We start from the raw sequence: 11,519 nt of genomic DNA on the forward strand, positions 1-11,519 counted from the left end.
GTCTCTTATTTTAGTTCTGACCTTGTGTAAACATACAGATTATGGGGGCGCCTGGGTGGCTCAGTTGGTTGAGTGTCCAGCTCTTAATTTCTGCACTGAGTGTTGTGCCTGCTTGGGATTCTCTCTCTTTCCCTCTGCCCCACTCCCCTGCTCTTTCTCTCTCTAAAAAAATAAAAATAAATAAAAATTAAAAATAAACTTATGGATTATGCATTATGTCATCATTATTGTTTTGTACTGACAATTTTGTTTAGATTCACTCTATTTACCAATTTCTTCACTCAGTATGCCTTCTTTCATTTCAGTTCTTAATTGGGTCTTTTTTTCTTCTTTCTGAGGTATATCTTAGAAGTTCAGTTAGTCAAGTCTTCCAGTTGTAAATTCACTTTATTTGTATTTAACCCTTATTCCTGAAAGGCTGAGGATCCAATTCTCAGGTCTTTGGAGATATTATTCAATGCCTTTGAGTTTCCTATGTTGCCATTTAGAAATCTGCAGGAAATCGAATTCCTTTTCTGGGGAATAATCTGTCTTTTTTATCTCTAGCTGCTTTTAAGTTCTTTGTTTTTATTTTTATTTATTTTTATTTTTTTTTAAGATTTTTATTTATTTTAAGAGAGAGAGAGCAGGCAAGTTGGGGAAGGGCAGAGAGAAAGGGAGAGAGAGAATCCCAAGCAGGTTCCATGCTCAGTATGGAGCCCAACACAGGGCTTGGTCTCATGACCTGACCCAAAATCAAGAGACTGGATACTTAACCAACTCTTAATTTCGGCTTAGGTCACGATCTCAGGTTTGTGGGTTTGAGCCTCATGTGGGACTCTGTGCTGACAGTGCAGATTGACAGTGTGGAGCCCGCTTAGGATTCTCTCTCCTCTCTCTCTGCCCTTCCTCTGCTCGCATGTACACACATGTGCGCTCTCTCTCTCTCTCTCTCTCAAAATGGATGAATAAATTATTTTTAAAAAGATTTTATTTTTAAGTAATCTCTACACCCATCATTGGGCTCGAACTCACAACCCTGAGACCAAGAGTCACATGTTCTACCCACTGAGACAGCCAGGCACCCCTTCTTTGTTTTTAGTGTCCTGCAGTTTCACTACAATGTCTCTTGGTGTGGATTTCCTATTATTTATCTTGCTTAGGATGTGTTATGCTTCCTAAAACTGGGGATTCATGTCTTTTTTCTGCTTTAGAAATTCTCACCCTTTACCACCTCAAATATGGCCTCTCCTCCTTTTAAAAAAATTTTTTTTAATGTTTATTTATTTTTGAGACAGAGAGAGACAGAGCATGAGCGGGGGAGGGTCAGAGAGAGGGAGACACAGAATCTGAAACAGGCTCCAGGCTCTGAGCTGACAGCACAGAGCCTGATGCGGGGCTCGAACTCATGGACTGCAAGATCATGACCTGAGCTGAAGTCGGCTGCTTAACTGACTGAGCCACCCAGGCACCCTTGGCCTCTCCTCCTTTGATGCTGCTTAAATGGATTTTAGATCTACTCAGTCTATTCTGCATATTTTGTAATATCTTGTTTTCATATTTTTCATGTCATATCACTCTGTTGTCTTCTGATTAATTTCTTCAGATAGGTCTTCCAAATCACCATATTTGGTTAATCATGATCCATGAGAATCCTGAGCAACTTACTCTTTGATGAGTACACTATCCCTGAAGCTCTGAGAACAATTCCATGAAGCATGTCGAATGCAACTCTTGAAATCTGAATGATGAGATGGCCAACGTCTTAGAGGAGGATGCTTCAGCCCAAGCCAGGGAGATTGTCCCTAACTCTGGATGGATTCCAGCAGCCCTAACAGAGGCAGATTTTACGAGGTAGTTACCAGTGGCCTCAGAGATGTTCCTTTGCCACATCTCTGAAGCTTTTTGTCCATGACCCATTCTTAAAAACCAGGACCTGCCCAACTCAACCAGGTTCTGCCAGTCTGGAGGGTTTGGCAGGAGGGAGGCTGCCTTTGTGGTGGAGTTAAATACCAAGAGAGTCCTGCTGGGCACTGGTCCCACCTAGGTCTGGAGCAAGAGGCAGACAAGGAAGCCTTCATTCAGGGCAGCAGAAGATACCACTCCTCACCCCCACCCCTCACACACTGCTCATCACATAGTAAGTGCTCAGTAAGATTTTATTATATGAATGAATAAACACTCTGATGGAAGAAGTCCCTAGTGCAGTGTGGGCCTGCTGGAGGAAGTGACATCTAAATGGAGGCATAGAAAAAATAAATAAATGGAGGCACAGTCAAGAGGAAGTAGTCAGGCCAAGAAGAAAAAGAAGTTCTTGGTGGAGGGAACAGCCCATTCAAAGGCCAAAGTGGTAGAATTCAGCTTGGGCACCCTCAGAATACTAGATGAGGGTGCAGTGGTAAACTGAGGCCAGATGCTCAAAAATCCAGGCTTTGTGGTAGATAAGCTAGTCAAACAACACCATTTGAATTTAATGGGTGATAACTTTTATGCTCCCCTCCTAATTTTTTATTTATTTGCCTAATTAGGTTTAACTGTCCTTATAAAGAAGAAATGACCATAGTGGGGATTCAACTAGCAGTGGATGAAAGCCTTTCCAAGATTACTATTTTGTGTCCCACCCTCTCCCCTGCCACCCCCAGCTTTGGAACCAGGTGCAGGGTTTGAATTCCCAATTCTGTCCTTTATAGGCTGAACCCATGGGCAAGCGGCTCACCTTTCTTCTGAGAAAGGAAGCCAATCACAACGCGTACCTTACAGTATTAAATGAGACGACATGTGTAAGGCAGTGTTGCTTGGCTTGCCTGTGAGCCTGTGCCTATCTTTCTGAGCCTTTGGGGGGCAGAGATCCAGCCAGAGTCACTTTGGAGCCACGTGCCCAGTAGCACTAGGCACATAGTAGCTGCTCAGTAAATGAAACAACGCCTCGACGAACTCTGGCGGTGCCTTGTGGAACTGTGGCTCCTTGGGTCCCAGTCCGTAGCCTTTGCCCTAAGTGAGCTGTTTAGGGGCGGGGTGGGGCGGCCGGGTTCTGCCCTCGGCACTTAGCGCTGAGCGCGGAGAGCAATAGGCGCTGGCACTCGGGCCTGGGCTCTTAAGTGCTTGGAGACAGGTTGCCGAGGTCGGGGTGTGGAAGCCACTAACTCGCCCCTCCGGGTTTAACGCTCTGAGCTGGGGCGCAGAGGAGCTTAGAGTAGACCGGACGCTGCAGCCGCGGAGCTGCGCCAGGGGCGACGAAGGCGGAGCCGGCTTTTCCGTCGGCTGACTCAGGCCGGCGCAGCGCGCCTTTAAGGCGTCCGGCTGAGCCGGGCGCGGGGAATCGAGCGACGCGGGCACGAGCGCAGCTGCCGGACGCGAGCGCGGCTGGGGGACGAGGACTGGCCTCTGGATCCCGCGGCACTATCCGGGCGCCTGAGGTCAGGTCAGGTGAGCGCCGGCGGGGCGGGCGGGGGTGCGCACCTGAAAGGGAGGGTATCCGGGGGCTCCCCCTCCCCCCCCCCGCCCCGGCCCTGTGACCTGCCCTCCACTTTTCGTTGCAAGGCTGCCTGGCCGCCCCGCAAGCGGCGCACGGGGCGAAATGGGTCGGGAACCTGCACCTCTGTTTCTACTCGGTTCCCTCGCTCCGGCATTAGCCCCTGCACGCTCCCCTCCAGTGCCTGGATAGGTTTGACATTCCCCGAATCCCAGATGCCCCTACTTCCCAGGCTGCCTGCTGCCCTAAGCCCAGGGACGAGGTGAGGCTGGGTCAGGGACCTGCACCCTTTTCCTGTTCCGCCTCCCACCGCTGGCTCCGGCACCAGTCCTTCTGCGTCCCTCCGGGTGGCTGGATGGTTTGGAGGCTCCTGCACCCTCGTTCCTCCCACTTCCCGAGGAAAGGCTGCAGCTCGACCTCCCAGCTAATGGCGCCAACCCCCGTCCGGTCCCCAGATATCTGCGCCCCTCGGGACCTCCCTCCCCCAGCCAATACCTACCCCCAGCAGCTTTTCAGCTCACTTTTCCTCAGCCCACCCCAGTTCCCCTGGCCTCATGCCCTCTCCTCCCAGCAACCCTTGAGTCAAGATGCTGGTACAACCATCCCAACAGCCCGGTGCCGCCCGGCAACCCCCAGCATCCCCCGCCTACACTTTCACTGGCTTCTTGGCAGCCTTGGAAATTCGGATTGTGTAACGCTGGCTGCAGGGCAGAGCACATGCAGATGAATGGAGGAGGCCAAGTTGACAAGAGAGATAGGGAGAGAGGAAGAGGGTGCCAGAGGGTCTAGAGGCTGTGCATCCAGGGATATGTACCTTGAGCCCTTTTTGTGCTCCGAGGTTTGGTTGATTAAGAAGAGGTTTCAGCTTGGACTGGAGACCAGCATTTGCCTCACCTCTCACCTGTTCAGAAAACCCTAATGGCTGGCTCTACCTGGCTGGGAGTTAAGTTATTATAAATAATAGCTGACATAGAATAAATACTGGCTGCCAGATCATGTGCTAAGCACCTTTAGAGGATTACCTGCCTTACTTCTCCCAACAGCTCCCAGAGGTAGGTACCAATGTTATGCCCATTTCTCAGAGGAAGAATGTGCCCCCTTCCCAGGGCACAGTGGATCTGATCTCAAAGCCCCCATTCTGAACCACTAGACTTATTTTTACCCAACCGTAACTAATAAATTCTTATCAACATTTTTATAACATAGGAAGTCAGAAATAAGAGAAATTAATAATCTATGTTCTTAGCACCAATTTATTTTTCTAAAAATATTTTCTCAGACCAACGAGGGGTCCTGGGTGTCCTCCTCAAGGAGACTGATGCCCAAAGAGAAGGGACGTGCTGGAGGCCATACAGCTAAGAAGTACCAGGGCTGGGATGCTAAACATGTCCTGGGATGGTCAGTCCTCACTTCCTGGGTTCCCAGTACTGCCCCAGCCTAGGCCCCTGGAGATTTTGTTCCCTCTTTGTATCCTGATTCCCCCCTTCCCCACCCCCTGCCTCCTGTGCTATAATCCAGGCAGGTGACCTGCTGCCTTTGCTTAGGCTGTTCCCTCCTCTGGGAATGCCCTCCCTGGAATCTCTGAAGTCTAAATCTTACCTTAGCTCCAGCTCAGCGGTCCCCTCTAGGAACACACCTCTGATTCCTCCCCTGGCCCCAACTGAAAGTGATTCCTTTCTCCCCTGGGATCTTATAACTGGGATCCTACTGCCTTCCACCTTCATGATGGCATTTGGAAAGTTCTGTCTGCATGTGTCTGCCTATGCTCTCTGGGGCAGCTATACTGGCGGGATCAGAAGCGTTCCTCAAGACCCTTTTTCCCATCTGCCTGGTGAAGCCCCAGGACAAAAGGGGAGAGAGAGAGAGAAAGAGAGATCCGGGGTGGGGGTGGGGTGGGGAGAGTTATGACATGGTTTCCAAAGTAACGATAGACTCAGAATTTCTGAACCCTGCAACACTAAACTCCCTTCATTGAGCTACAGCCTGATCACAGGGAGAATGGCTCAGCATGGTACCTAACATTATGATTACAGGTTTGTTTTTGTTCATGACCCAGAGGATTCCCCCCAGAGAATCAGAGAGACTTGGGTCCAAATCCCACTGCTACCACTGCTACCTGTGTGGCCATGGGCCTATTATCTAACCTCTCTGAGTCTTAGCTTCTGGTAATGGCACCTGTTTCAGAAGGCAATGGTAAGATTTAGATAAAGCACAAGGTCCAGCATGTGGTAAGCACTCAGTAAGCACCAGCTATTATGGAGAGTGAGACAGTGTTGGCTCCACTTTGAATTACTGGAAATGTATTCAATCGTTACTGATTGGCTCATATTGACTCTGCTTAGAGGTGGGCCAGAGAAGTCCCAACCAAGAAGAGGTAAGCATTTTTTTTTTTAAGATTTTAATTTTTAAATCATCTCTACACCCAAAGGGGGCTTGAACCCACAACCCCAGGATCAAGAGTCACATGCCCCACCGACTGAGCCAGCCAGGCACCCTGAGATAAGCATCTTGTGTGTGTGGTCAGAAAGGCCTCTGAAGCTTTCTTCAACACTACACCGTCCATTGCTTTGGTAAAAAGAATGGCCTTTTCTGTTTTTTAGCTTTAAAAATCTGAGCTTTGAGTTCTGTGAGGCTGTGAGGCTGCACATATCTAGAGTAAACGTGTGAATACAGTTCATGCAATTGTAAGTAATTGTGAAACTACTGATAGGAAGATAAAACACTCGTTCTTAGAGGTTACATGGGTTTGCACTATGTGTTGGTTCAGACTTATCTTTGGGGCAAAAGGTTTGAATCAAAGATTTACTTTGGATTAGGGAGGGAAGGAAAATAACAGTGAGTGTTTTTTCCTAGTAAGCAGCTCAGAGTAGAAATCAGCTTCCCTACCAGTCATATTCTTTACCAATGCCTGATTGTTTTGGTGACTAGGTCAATTTTTACAGTGATGAGTGTTCAAAAGAAAAGGACCAGGAATGTCTCCCTCAAAGCTAAGTGTTTGGAATATGCTGGAAAACCGGCTCGGCGGGTTGAAAAAAAAAAATCGTTAAAATTTCTCCTAATTTGATTGTTGGCATAAGTTACGATTGCCTTTGATAATTTCAAGACTGTTGCGCTTAGATATTTTAAGGCATACATTTTTGTAAGTTTTCATGGTTCTGTGGCATTTAGCAGGCTATAGGACTTTATCTCTGTGACCCTGTAGGGACATAAATACTTTTCATACTGTCAACATGGTGGCTATCAACTTCAAATTAAATAAATTTAAAAATTCTCTTCTTAAGTCACACTAGCCATATTTCAAGTGCTCAATAGTGACTGTGTTAGGTAGAGCAGGTGGAGAACATTTCCATCTTTCCAGAAAGTTTTGCAGGATGGCGCTGTTTATATCAAAAAGGCCATGGGCGAACAGGGTTAACTTCCATTCTTTCTGGCAAGTCACTTGCGGACCAAGAAATGGAATGTGCCGAGGATATTTCATTGTCAAGAATTAGGATGATACTTAAATCCCCTTAGCCTCATTTTTGCTTTCTGGTTCACTGTCGTTTAACCCTGCCAGGTTCAAAGGATTAGGGAGAAGACAGAATCAAATGAAATGTCTTCTAGCAGTGTTTCTCCATCCTGGCTGCGTGTTAGAATGGCCTAGGGAATTTTAGATTATTTTATTTTATTTTGAGAGTGAGAGAGAGCGCGTGCAACTCACATGCACAGGAGCAAGGGAGGGGCAGAGAGAGAGAGAGGGAGAGAGAGAATCCCGGTCAACCTGAAGCAGGACTCGATCTCACACCCGTGAGATCATGACCTGAGCCAAAATCAAGAGTGGGAGACTTAGCCAACCTAACCACCCAGGCGCCCCTGCCTAGGGAATTTTTTTTTTTTCATTTTTTTTTCAACATTTATTTATTTTTGGGACAGAGAGAGACAGAGCATGAACGGGGGAGGGGCAGAGAGAGAGGGAGACACAGAATCAGAAACAGGCTCCAGGCTCTGAGCCATCAGCCCAGAGCCCGACGTGGGGCTCGAACTCACGGACCGCGAGATCGTGACCTGGCTGAAGTCGGACGCTTAACCGACTGCGCCACCCAGGCGCCCCCTACGGAATTTTTTAAAAGTACCCATGTCCAGCCTCTGCCCCAGGCCAAATGAATCTGAATCTCTGGGGATGGTTTCCCAGAATCTATATTTTTAAAATGCTACCTGGGGGAGTCTGTGCAGCCAGGCCTTCAAGACTGTGAACTTAAAAGAAAAAAATCCCTGAGGACTGGAAGACAGTGTTTCAAGGTAGATATAGTAAGTGGCTAAGAATGCTCCTTATTGATTTACTTTAGCAATAAATCCAGGGTTGGAGGTCAGTGGGTTCACTTCCTCCAAAAGGGCTCTCGGTTGAGGACAGCTTTGTCCCCAAGGGTGCATTTGGCAGTGTCTGGAGACATTTTTTCTTGTCACGACTTAGGGGTGGCTTCGAGTGGGTAGAGGTCCCAGATTCTGCTAAATATCCTACAATACATAGGACAGCCTCCCACAACAAAGACCTAGCTGGCCCAAAATGTCAGTTGTGCCACAGCTGAGAAACCCTGATCTAGACACAATTTTTGCAAACCAAAGTCCTATCTGACCTTGGATGTAGTTGTCTCTTGAAAGAAGGTCAAGATATGCTCCTAAATTGGGCCCTCAGAAACCCTCTGGATCGTATTCCAGGCTTCCCGATCCCAGAAGCCACGTAGGGTGTCACTGCCTGTCGTTGGATGCATTTGGGGCTGCACCAAGGAAACTGCTGATTCAGGGGCACAGGGCAGTCTGCGGATGACGTGGGGAGAGGTTTTTACACTGCTGCAGGTTGGGATCCTCTTCTTTTTGTGAAGCAATTATATAAAGTAGTAGCAGCCTTTGCCTTGGGCTGTTTTCCAGAAGCTGTGGCTCTGTGGCTGTTGGCGTTGGATGTTTACTTTGTGATATACCCCAAACAAGATTCGAGCCTTGTGTGTGATGAATTTTGGGAATGGAGCAAAGGGCTAGACTCTGGGAGTATCAAGACAGTAGCACAGACACGCCCACTGACTCCCGCATCTGAGTGGCACTGGAGGGGATGGAGGGGTGGCAGGGCTGCCTCCCCAGGCCTGGGAGGGCAGGCAGGGTCTTCCCGGCTGTACGGAGTGAGCACTTGGTATCTGCCCGTCACTGCTTGGGGCAGTCTCCACACATCCTCTCATTTTGTCCTTTCACAGGGGCTGTAGGAGGTCAGCTGATGCGCCAAGGTCACACAGCTGGTGGGTAGCGGAGCCGAGATTTGAACCCGGGCTATAGAACTGCAGAACTGAATCCCCCGAGGAGCATTTACAGACTGGGGCTGTGCTTCCCAGCCGAGACTTGTAGGACGAGCTGGAGCTCACCAGGCATGGGGGGAGAAAAGGCACACGGGGGAGAGGGTGTCATGTGTGCCAGGGCCGTGGAGGTATGAAAGAGCATGACATGTCAGGGATTATAGCTCACTCAGAGACAGGGGGTGTGTGTGACAGGAGAGGATGATGCTTGAGAGACGGGGAGGTATGAAATCCTATGTAGCCATGTGAATTGTGCTGAGGACCACTGGGAGCCACTGGTGAAATGGGATGGAGGCAGAGAAAGAGCTATGTGACACTGGGCAGCTTGCTTAACCTCTCCGAGCCCCAGCCTTCCATCTAGGAAAGGCCTCTAAAACTCAGCACTGCGAAGATTGTTCATTTTGTTGGTGACCATGAGGAACAGAGTGAAAGAGTGGCCTGCAGTGGCACTGGTGGAAAGCCCTGTTGATTTGTGGCCTCCTGGCTTATCCTTATTTACGAAGTGCCTGCCACAGGCAAGGCAGTGTGTCCTCAAGTGCTGTGGCAAGGTGCAGAGATGTAGTAAGACTCGTGTTGAAGACTTGCAGCCTCGTGGAGGGCGCAGTGAGTGTTCTCACGGGTACTGTGATAAAAGACACACATCCCCAGGGCCACAAGAGACGAGTATTCTGACAAAATATCTGAGGCATGGAGGTTCCTAGTGCCTGGGGGACCAAGGGCAGGTACACTGAAGGAGATAACTCCTAGCTCTGCCAGAAAGATTCATGAAGGAAAAGATCGGGGTAAGTCATGGGCATCTTCCAGGTAGAGAGATTGGGGGAAATAGAGAAAAATAAAAAACCGGTTCAGGTGCGGTCATCCAGAGGGTCAGAGTATCAGCATTTCTGGTATCTGATTCCCTGCGGTTTCCAGATTATAGAGGGGAAGCAGAAGTCATCATAGTAGGAAAATATTCAGTGATGAACTTGCCACGTACAGACTGAGCCTCCACTCTATCACCCCTCCCTCTGTATTCAAGCCAGGCTCCGGGACCATCTACATCTTGGTCATCTCTCCCAGCTTGTAGGATGTTTTGCAAATACATACAGGACAAACACTGAAATTGTAACTCTCGTGAGAGAGGCAAGACTTCATGAAATGAAAGCAAGCGATGTTGGAGAACTGCTGGAATGACATGTCAAGGCAGTAATAGATGAGGATCTGGCAGTGTGACACCTGATGAAGAAAAGGGGAAAGAGGCTTGAAAATCAAACAAGCAAGCCCTTGAGAGATCAATTGGGTATGTTTGCAAAAATGTCCTTTTTGCAATAGCACTGGTCACCAAATGTTAACTGGAAGGATTTATCAGGCTTTAAAATGATCCACATGAGATTTATTCTTTGTTCTAAGAATTAGCACAGGATTGCAGTTATGACCTAATTTTGTTTAATGTTTACTATTGCTTTTAAGATACATTTGATTTGGGTTTTTTTTTAATGTGGATTAAGTTCTAAACAGAACTGTTTTCCTCTTAACTGTGAACTCTCCCACGTGGTTTCACCATGTCCCTTTTTCTGATGCTGATTCTCCTGGGTTACAGAGATGTCCTTCGGAAGGAGATTCTGGCTAGAAAGAAGGTGGGGACCAGCCCACAAAGGGCCCTGAATGCTGGGCCTCTGCTGGGAGCCAGAAATCTTGTCCTGATTAAAAAAAAAAAACAACAAAAAAAACCCTCCTGGCTGTTGATAACAGGGCTCCTTTTTGTGGAACTCCGACTTTGTTCCTGCAGTTAGAAAATGCCATCGACCAACATCACCTCCTTTAGAAGTGACAAAACCCTCTTTAATCTCCTTGCTTTTCCTTTTATTTCGAATCACAGATTCCACAATGGGAGAATATTTTTCTTCGGGGTGCTGAGGTTCTATTTTAGGCCCTCTGCTATTGCATACCCATATAGAAGGCTATTTTAATTCTTTTCAGTCATGTGGAAGATAGTCACTTAAGCGGTGCTCTTTCTAGCACTTTACCTTTGAGAGGTGACCTCAGCTGATGACTGTGCATGCATTTGCACTAATCTGTAAGAGAGGTGCTGGAATAAAAATTTGTTCTGGACTCCCTGAGAGCCTGAAGTCTTTGGGATCTTTGGAGATCAAAGGTCAAGTGACTTTGGCTCTTCTTTTATCCAGCAGGAGACTGTCTTGTATTTCTGTAGGGTTTCTTGTTTAAAACAAAAGTTTTGGGGGCACCTGGGTGGCTCAGTCCGTTAAGCGTCCAACTTCGGCTCAGGTCATGATCTCACAGTTTGTGAGTTCGAGCCCCATGTTTGGGCTCTGTGCTCATAGCTCAGAGCCTGGATCCTGCTTCAGATTCTGTGGCTCCTTCTCTCTCTGCCTCTCCCCTGCTCATGCTTTCTCTCTCTCTCAAAAATAAGTAAACGTTAAAAAAAAAATTTAAAAAAACAACAACAACAAATTTTTTTTAACGTTTATTCATTTTTAAGAGACAGAGACAGAGTGCAAGTGGGGGAGGGGCAGAGAGAGAGGGAGACACGAAACCTGAAGCAGGCTCCAGGCTGTCAGCACAGAGCCTGATGCAGGGCTCAAACCTGCAACCATGAGATCATGACCTGAGCCCAAGTTGGATGCTTAACCAACTGAACCACCCAGGCGCCCCTGGGCTTTCTTGGCAGGCAGTTATTTCAGACGATCACCATAGTCTACATCTTAACCCGAGCAGTGGTGTTTTGAAGATGCTAGGCTAGGTCAGGGCAT

The 11,519-nt window shown here is 47.9% G+C and overlaps 1 protein-coding gene across 5 annotated transcripts in view; it reads left to right on the forward strand.

Annotated features, from left to right (window-relative positions):
• Positions 1-2,996: 2,996 nt before the first annotated feature.
• The window catches only part of ABHD6 (abhydrolase domain containing 6, acylglycerol lipase), a 54,531-nt gene continuing 46,008 nt past the window's right edge, over positions 2,997-11,519 (forward strand). The window contains exon 1 of one of the 5 annotated variants that reach the window (XM_045493349.1): positions 2,997-3,405. The gene's annotated coding sequence lies outside the window, so the exon portion shown is untranslated. Of the gene's footprint in view, positions 3,406-5,884; positions 6,022-7,719; positions 7,739-9,304; positions 10,049-11,519 lie in introns of those variants that run through there. The other 4 variants (XM_045493350.1, XM_045493352.1, XM_045493353.1 and 1 more) reach the window with 4 other exon arrangements.

The sequence above is a fragment of the Leopardus geoffroyi genome, chromosome A2 (genome assembly GCF_018350155.1).
Source record: "Leopardus geoffroyi isolate Oge1 chromosome A2, O.geoffroyi_Oge1_pat1.0, whole genome shotgun sequence".
NCBI classification, from domain to species: Eukaryota; Metazoa; Chordata; class Mammalia; order Carnivora; family Felidae; genus Leopardus; species Leopardus geoffroyi.